The sequence below is a fragment of the Oratosquilla oratoria genome, chromosome 22 (genome assembly GCF_046742065.1).
Source record: "Oratosquilla oratoria isolate Oo_2021 chromosome 22, ASM4674206v1, whole genome shotgun sequence".
NCBI lineage: Eukaryota > Metazoa > Arthropoda > Malacostraca > Stomatopoda > Squillidae > Oratosquilla > Oratosquilla oratoria.
In genome coordinates, this window is record NC_134798.1 from 15,306,169 (window position 1) to 15,314,979 (window position 8,811).

At 36.1% G+C, this 8,811-nt stretch overlaps 2 non-coding genes across 2 annotated transcripts; both read left to right on the forward strand.

The window, feature by feature from the left end:
* Positions 1–684: 684 nt before the first annotated feature.
* On the forward strand, positions 685–757 carry TRNAM-CAU (transfer RNA methionine (anticodon CAU)). The gene has a single exon. It is a non-coding gene; the product is annotated as a tRNA-Met (tRNA).
* A 5,514-nt stretch (positions 758–6,271) lies between these two features.
* On the forward strand, positions 6,272–6,344 carry TRNAM-CAU (transfer RNA methionine (anticodon CAU)). The gene has a single exon. It is a non-coding gene; the product is annotated as a tRNA-Met (tRNA).
* Positions 6,345–8,811: the final 2,467 nt, after the last annotated feature.

Here is an 8,811-nt window from a genome sequence, read left to right on the forward strand (position 1 = left end):
TCCAAACTTGTATGTACCAATTCTCCGTCGGACTTCCTTGAATGGTTACACCTAACAGTAAATATTCTATCAGGGAATCTTGGCCTCTTAGTGATGCGTCACTTTAGTAGACGAGCAACATTGTAAATTCGCAGCCAAGGTGGCCTCGAACCCTCAAACTTTGGTTGAAAAACCGAACGCGCTAACCGATTGCGCCACGGAGGTGACGACGGTCGAGAGGACTTTATTCGGAGAAGTATCCCGAGTGTTGAGAATGACTCCACGACACGCTTATCGTCTCTGCGGTTGCGAAGTCGGCAACAAATAACACACACATACACACAAAAAATATGTTTTTGTACACAAAGACACACACACACAGACCAACATGGGACATACAAAAAAAAAAAAAAAAAAAAAAAAAAAAAAAAAAATCCCGAGGTCTTGTGGCGATGGACCTGGAGAGAACTTGAAGCGACTTGAAGACGACTCTAACCATATACTTTTAACAATCATTGTTTTATGTTTTATTTCAACTTGTTATTGTATCTACATTTATATATTAGTCAATTTCACAAATTCCTGAAAGCCATTGAAACTAGAATAATAGTAATTGTATCATCATCATACATTGGGATCCACTGAGTGGCATCAGGTTCCTGAGAGTTTGAGTTTAAATGGAACAATTAAGCCTTTTACTTTCGAAGCAGAGTGGCGCAGTTGGAAGCGTGTTGGGCCCATAACCCAAAGGTCCGTGGATCGAAACCACGCTCTGCTAATCACATTTTCATTTTTGATCGAGTATTCCCAGCAGGGTTACGCAGTGGTAGCGTGCTGGGCTCATAACCGAGAGATCCGAGGAACGATACTGAGCTCTACTGATCACTTTTTCATTTTCCATTTTTAAAATTCACTAGATTCGTACAGAATTTTTTTCTATTGCAGATAGTAAAACTGAAGGTGATATAGATATTTTGTTTCTATTTGATGTCTGTTCTTGAATATTTCACAAAACTACCATTAAATGGAAAAAGTACTTATTATGAATATTTCTAATGAATACCTAAAATACAGTATTAATATTCTAAATATTAAACATGAAAAACAATCCATAGGGTAAATAGAGTATGATTGTTTTTCCAGTGTCACCGTTTATATCTCACTTAGATTTAGTAACCTTTGTTAGATGAACATTATGTATATGTTAGTTATGAAGACTTAATAGTAAACGAGCTGTTTGTGAGAGATTCGTCTTTCTTGATCCGTAAATGATATGCATTCTTTACTTTGGTCACTGAAAGCATTTCTTTTTTATCCGAAGCAAATGAAAAATAAATGTACTATAAATAAGTTTCTATCTGATTGAGGATGAATTGAAGCTCTTACCGTGAGTCAATGGACAAAGAGGCTTGTTTAGATAGCTTCCGAGTACCTTTCTTGAGTCTAGTAGAGAAGTCGTCGATCAAAGGTAGACCACGCATATTCTCAAAATGTACATGAGAACTTGATAATACACATTAGCCAGGAATAGAAATATATGTATGAGTTTTGATTTTTTTTATAAGTATCATATAACATTGATATAAGGCATAATAATGACTTAATGATTTAATACTAAGGACGTGACGTCACACATTTTTATGAAATACAGAAGCTCGTGACGTCATGTCGTCGTTCCTTACACCAGGTCACTTTCAAGCTATGCAATACTATGGATCATCAAGAAATTAATAAATTTTAGTTCTTCATTGAAAATATCTTATTTCTATATAATGTAGATTTGTTTTAATGTAAGGCAAGCTAAATAAGAACTTCTCATTACCAGGTTGATTTTCATATTTCAAGTCAATCATACTATACCATGAAGGAAAATAGATTAATTCTGAAGAAATATTCTCACTGAACTATGATGCCAAGATTGAGCTCATCTTGTTTTATTTTTTCTGTTGTAGAAGTTATAGTAATTCATCTACGGTAAGGAGTAATATACTTCATCTCACTCAATATCATTGCGCGGCATTGCCATATAGTCAGAACAGAGTCTTGGAGACCACTTGACAGGTGTGAATATATGTTTCATTTTATAACACGTCTCCATATCGAAACATGTACTAATGTTATAAGTCCAAGTTAGAATAATAATGCACGAATCGAAGAAATTCTGCGTCGGACCTCCTTTGATGGCTACACCTGACTGGAAATCGTTTATCTTTGCCCTCTGATACAACGACGCCATTTCTCAGCGAAACTTTGGCAGTTATTGCTGGGCATCGGAATTTAACTGTTATTTTTTATTATAAATTTGCTCCCAGTGTGGACTCGAACTACAAATCTTTCGATCAAGAACCACAGGCGCTAAGTAATTGCGCCAAGGAAGCGAGAATTGTCGAGAGGATTGTTGTTATTGAAAAGCTGACTTCTTGGGAACTTTTTTTTTAATATATTAAGTGATTGATCGATTGATTGATTTATCTGTTTATCTATTATTTTGTGATTTATTGATCTATTTATCTATTTACTTATTTATACAAGGAGTTGTCTACATATCTTCAGCCACTATCATGACAAAATAAAATACATTGTTACTTCGAGCTTATTTTTAGATTATGAAGCCCACGATATCTAGGTTCCTCGAACTGATTTTTACAAAAAGCTCTTAGCAAGGATAATATAAGTTTTTAAAATTCTACTTCCCATCCTACTAAGAAACATAATTGGGATAATAAATGCATAAAATTACCCTTCAATAATTTCATAAACAAAATTTCTCAGTTATTACCGAAAAATTTAACTTTATCTTCAATCATCCCAACAACTTGTTCAGCAAATTAGTCAATGTACACCACAGACAAATAGGGGACATAAACCCAGGAGGTTATAAATTACATAAGAACATAAGAATAAAGGAGACTGCAAGAGACCATAAGGCCTTCACTAGGCAGCTCCGTATCCATCACCACCTGTCATCCCCATCCATAAAGTTGTCTAATCGTTTTTTAAAACAACCGATATTTTCAGCGCTTACTACATGGTTACTAAGTTTATTCCATTCATCGACCACCCTATTAGTAAACCAATTCTTGCCTATTTCCTTCTTAAATCTAAATTTGTCCAGTTTATACCCATTACTGCGAGTCCTGCCCTGTTGTTTTATCATGATGACCATTGTTTGCATCTCCCTTGTTATAGCCTTTGATCCACTTGAACACTTCTATTAGATCACCCCGCACTCTGCGTCTTTCCAGTAAGTAAGTAAGTGTGTGTGTGTGTGTGCGTGCGTGTGTGTGTGTGTGTGTGTGTGTGTGTGTGTGTGTGTGCGCGTGCATGTGTGTGTATCCGTGTGTGTGTGTGTGTGTGGTGTGTGTGTGTGTGAGTGTGTGTGTGTGTGTGTGTGTGTGTGTGTGTGTGTGTGTGTGTGTGTGTGTGTGTGTGTGTGTGTGTGTGTGTGTGTGTGTGTGTGTGTGTGTGTGTGTGTGTGTGTCACCCCACACTCTGCGTCTTTCCAGAGAGTGTAAGTTTAGATGCCTAAGCCTCTCTTCGTAAGGCAAATTTCCGAGTCAATGTATCATTTTGGTCATTCTTCTCTGTACTGATGTCTAGATTGTGATGCTGTTTATTGGGGACAAACTGGATGAAACCTAACAACTAGAAAAAAGAGCATAAGAATTCAGCAAAATATGGACACGAGATATTTCAGTACATTGCCAATAAAGACCACCGCATAGATTGGACGATGCTGAAATGTAGTTTCAGAAGAAAAAATAATTGAATCTTCATTGATAAAATATGTTCCTAATCATAGCATATCAAATGGTCAATGGTCACCAGACTGCATGACCACATTAGCAGTTAATAGTCTGTTATCATACATACTAACGGTGGACAAAATCCAACAATGTCCGGGTAGTGTCGGCCACGAGAATTGAGTCCTCCCCTGGTTCCTACATATTCACCTCACATCTTTGTATATATATATATATATATATATATATGACTTTTCAATTCTGTATTCAATCTGCTGAAGAGGATCACAGATAGTGATCAAAATAAACGGAACTCTCTATTTTTGTTTCCTCTTTTCCGAAAGTGAGTTTTAAGTCTAATATCTATATAACAGGATAGGTGAGAGCAATCTGCCTTGTTGAACTCCTGTATATAAATTGAAACAGTCATGATTCTTGAAAACTGTTTATATGTTACATATACGTGGGTCATTTGTAACTTTAGTACCTTTACTTCATATTTCTCCACTAGGATTTTTCAAGGTCTATGAATGTTATGTATAGATTATTGCTAATTTCCCAAAACTTGTCTATAATCATTCTTTGTAATAGTCAAGTGAAATACTCTGTGAGGTATTAATAAAATAAATAGAGATTTCATCGAATGAATTAATTAGTATGTACTTTCTATATGCTTGTTAACAAATTTATCGCTTGATGCAAAAATTGATTTGTTAATAAAGAAACAAAAAGCCACACACACACACAGGTACACTTAGACACACACACACACACACACACACACACACACACACACACACACACACACACACACACACACACACACACACACACACACACACACACACACACACACGCACGCACGCACGCACGCACGCACTCACACACACACACACACACACACACACACACACACACACACACACACACACACACACACACACACACACACACACACACACACACACACACACACACACACACACACACACTGTCCATGAATGCTATGTATAGATTTTTGTTAAACTCCCATAACTTTTCTTTTACCATTCTCTGTATTAGTCGATTGAAATACTTTGTAAGGTATCAACTGATTAAGTACATGTTTCATCGAATAAATTAAATAATATTCGAGAGATCTTGTCGCAAAGGAGCTTGGGAGAAGTTGATGCGACAGGTGCGCCATTCTGGAAGACGACTCCAGCCATTTACTTTGAACAATCTTTGATTTCTTTCAACTTATTACTGTATGTACATTGATCTATTAGTGAATTTGACCAATTTCTAAACCCTACTGAAATGTGTGTAATAGTATTTGAATTATCATCAATTATCGACATGCACTATTTGGATTCAAGTGTCTCAGAGTTAACTCGCTTTCAGAGTAGAGTGGCGCAGTGGACACGTATTGGACTCATAACTAAAAGGTCCGTGGATTGAAATAATCCCATTTTTCTCTTTGTCTATATTCACAAGAGAGTGGTGTAGTGTTAGCTTATTGGGCTCATGATCCGGAGGTACATCGATCAAAGCCACGCTTTGCTAATCACATTTATATTTTTGTTCTGGAAGCTCTATTTCTTTCCGACAATTTTATATTGGTATCAGTAATTCTATGATAGAGATAAGCTTGCAATAGTTTATATTGACGCGCACTCTCTGCTCTTCTATGACTTTAAAATCATTACCTTTACTACTAACGTACAACCAAATTTTTGACTGGAGCCTGTGATACCCCAGTAGTCGCTTCTTTGTTGTGAAGATCTGTCATTGTACAGATATAGCATGGATTGTCGTACATCCATTTAGCGCCTGAGCTAATGCCAATGCTACTAATACTCTACTACTGATACTACTTGTATCCAAACATGTATGTACCAATCCTCCGTCGTACTTCCTTGAATGGTTTCACCTAACTGGAAATCTTTTATCAGGTAATGTTGGGCGCTTAGTGATGGGCGTCACTTTAGTACACGAGCAACATTGTAAATTCGCAGCCAAGGTGGCCTCGAACCCTCAAAGTTTGGTTCAAGAACCGAACGCGCTAACCGATTGCACCACGGAGGCGACGACGGTCGAGGGGACTTTATTCGAAGAAGTATCCCGAGGGTCGAGAATGACTCCACGACACGCTTATCGTCTTTACGGTTGCGAAGTCCCGTAACAAATAACACACACATACACGCAAAAAAATATGTTTTTGTACACAAAGACATACACACACACAGACCCACATGGGACAGAAAAAGAAAAGGAAAAAAAAGAAAAAAAGAGAAAATCCCGAGGTCTTGTAGCGATGGACCTGGAGAGAACTTGAAGCGACTTGAAGACGACTCTAGCCATTTACTTTTAACAATCACTGTTTTATGTTTTATTTCAACTTGTTATTGTATTTACATTTATGTATTAGTCAATTTGACAAATTCTTGAAAGCCATTGAAACTAGAATAACAGTAATTGTATCATCATCATACACTGGGATCCACTGAGTGGCATCAGGTTCCTCAGAGTTTGAGTTTAAATAGAACAATTAAGCTTTTTACTTTCGAAGCAGAGTGGCGCAGTTGGAAGCGTGTTGGGCCCATAACCCAAAGGTCCGTGGATCGAAACCACGCTCTGCTAATCACATTTTCATTTTTGATCCTGTATTGACAGCAGGGTGGCGCAGTGGTAGCGTGTTGGGCTCATAACCCAGAGGTCCGTGGATCGATACAGAGCTCTACTGATCACTTTTGCATTTTCCATTTTTAAAATTCACTAGATTCGTACAGAAATTTTTTCTATTACAGATAGTAAAACTGAAGGTGATATAGATATTTTGCTTCTATTTGATGTCTGTTCTTGAATATTTCATAAAACTACCATGAAATGGAAAATGACTTCTTATGAATATTTTGAATGAATACCTAAACCACAGTATTAATATTTCAAATTTTAAACATGCAAAACAATCCATAGGGTAAATATAGTATGATTGTTTTTTCAGTGTCACTGTGTATATCTGACATAGATTTAGTAACCTTTGTAAGATGAAGATCATGTATATGTTAGTTATGAAGACTTACCAGTAAACGAGCTGTTTCTGAAAGATTTGTCTTTTTGATCCGGAAATGATATGCATTCTTTACTTTGGTTACTGAAAGCATTTTGTTTGATCCGGAGTGAATGAAAAATAAATTGACTATAAATAAGTTTCTATCTGATTGAGGATTACTTGAAGCCCTTACCGTGAGTCAATAGACAAAGAGGCTGGTTTAGATAACTTTGTGAGAACCTATTTGCACTTCAGGTTAAGTAGAAGATCTGATGATAAGACGTGTTCTATCTTGAGTCTAGCAGAGAAGTCGTCGATCAAAGGTAGACCACCCATATTCTCAAAATGTACATGAGAACTTGATAATACACATTAGCCAGGAATAGAAATATATATATGAGTTTGATCTTTTTATAAGTATCATATATTAGCGATATAAGGCATAATAATGACATAATGATTGAATACTAACGACATGACGTCACATTTTTATGAAATACATAAGTTCGTGACGTCATGTCGTCGTTGCCTACACTCAGTCTCTTTTAAGCTATGCAATTCTATCGATCACCAAGAAATTAATAAATCTTAATTATTCATTGAAAAATATCTTATTGATTATAAGATGTATATTTGTTTTAATATAAGGCAAGGTAAATGAAAACTCTTTACCCAGCTTGATTTTGATATTTCGAGTCAATCATATTATACCATGAAGGAAAATAGATTAATTCTGAAGAAATATTCTACCTGAACTATGATGCCAAGATTGAGCTCATCTTGTTTTATTGTTTCTGTTGTAGAAGTCAGAGTAATTCGTCTATGGTAAAGAGTAATATACCTCATCTCACTTAATATCATTGCAGAGCAGTACCATCTAGTATGAACAGGGTCTTGGAGACTACTTGACAGGTGTGAATATTTGTTCAATTTCATAAAACGTCGCCATATTGAAACATGTACCAATCTTATAAGTCCAAGTTAAAATGACAATGCGCGAATCGAAGAAATTGTGCGTCGGACCTCCTTTGATGGCTACACCTGACTGGAAATCGTTTATCTTTGCCCTCTGATACAACGACGCCATCTGAATATAACTGTTACTTTTTATTTAAAGTTGCTTCCAGTGTGGACTCGAACCACCAATCTTTCGATCAAGAACCGAAGGCGATAACCAATTGCGCCACGGAGGTTAAATTTTATCTATCTATTGTTGTTTGACTATACACTTGTTATTATTCATTTATCTATATATTATGTAATTGATCGATTTATTTATTTATCTGTTTATCTATTATTTGGTGGTTTATTAATTTATTTATCTATTTACTTACTTATTCGCTTACATATATTTGATTGTTAATTTTTCAATTTTTCTTATTCATCAATTAATTTATTGTTTATATATATACCTATTTCTTGCTTATTCATTATAATAATCATTTTTGTTTGTTTCAATGAAAGGTACCTTCAATGTATGTACTCCAGGAAAGTTAGTAAAGGAGTTGCGAGAAAAAAATTAAACTTGTTCACTATGAAAGAATTGATATATTCCTATATCATCCTCATCACATCCACAACAAGCTCATTGAGCGCTGAACTAAAGAGGCATCTTGATGTCTTCCAGACCAAGTACTTTCGGAGAATCATGGGAAATCAGAGGAAAGACTTGGTGTCAAAGCAGAGACTGCACGATGAGACTCGCCCTGGGCCAGTTACTGTCATTACTTGCGAACGACAAGTTGATCGAATATGTCAAGAAATGTTTTGAATGGAAAAGGGTGGCTATATGGGAGCTTACTAAGATAATTTGTGTGGAAATGGTGTCGGTACATAAGTAAAAGAAGGCGCTCAGTGGCCTACCTTCGAGTACATTGAATATGGTGATGTAGAAGTCACTAATATGTGCGTGAAACAATGCATATACAACCCGTAGAATTGTTTATTTGTTTAATCATATATTGATTAATATTAACGTATTTAATTCTCCTAATCCTCTCAGTCAAGATCCTCCCATAAGCCTTCCCAACTACACTTAACAAGCTAATCCCTCTG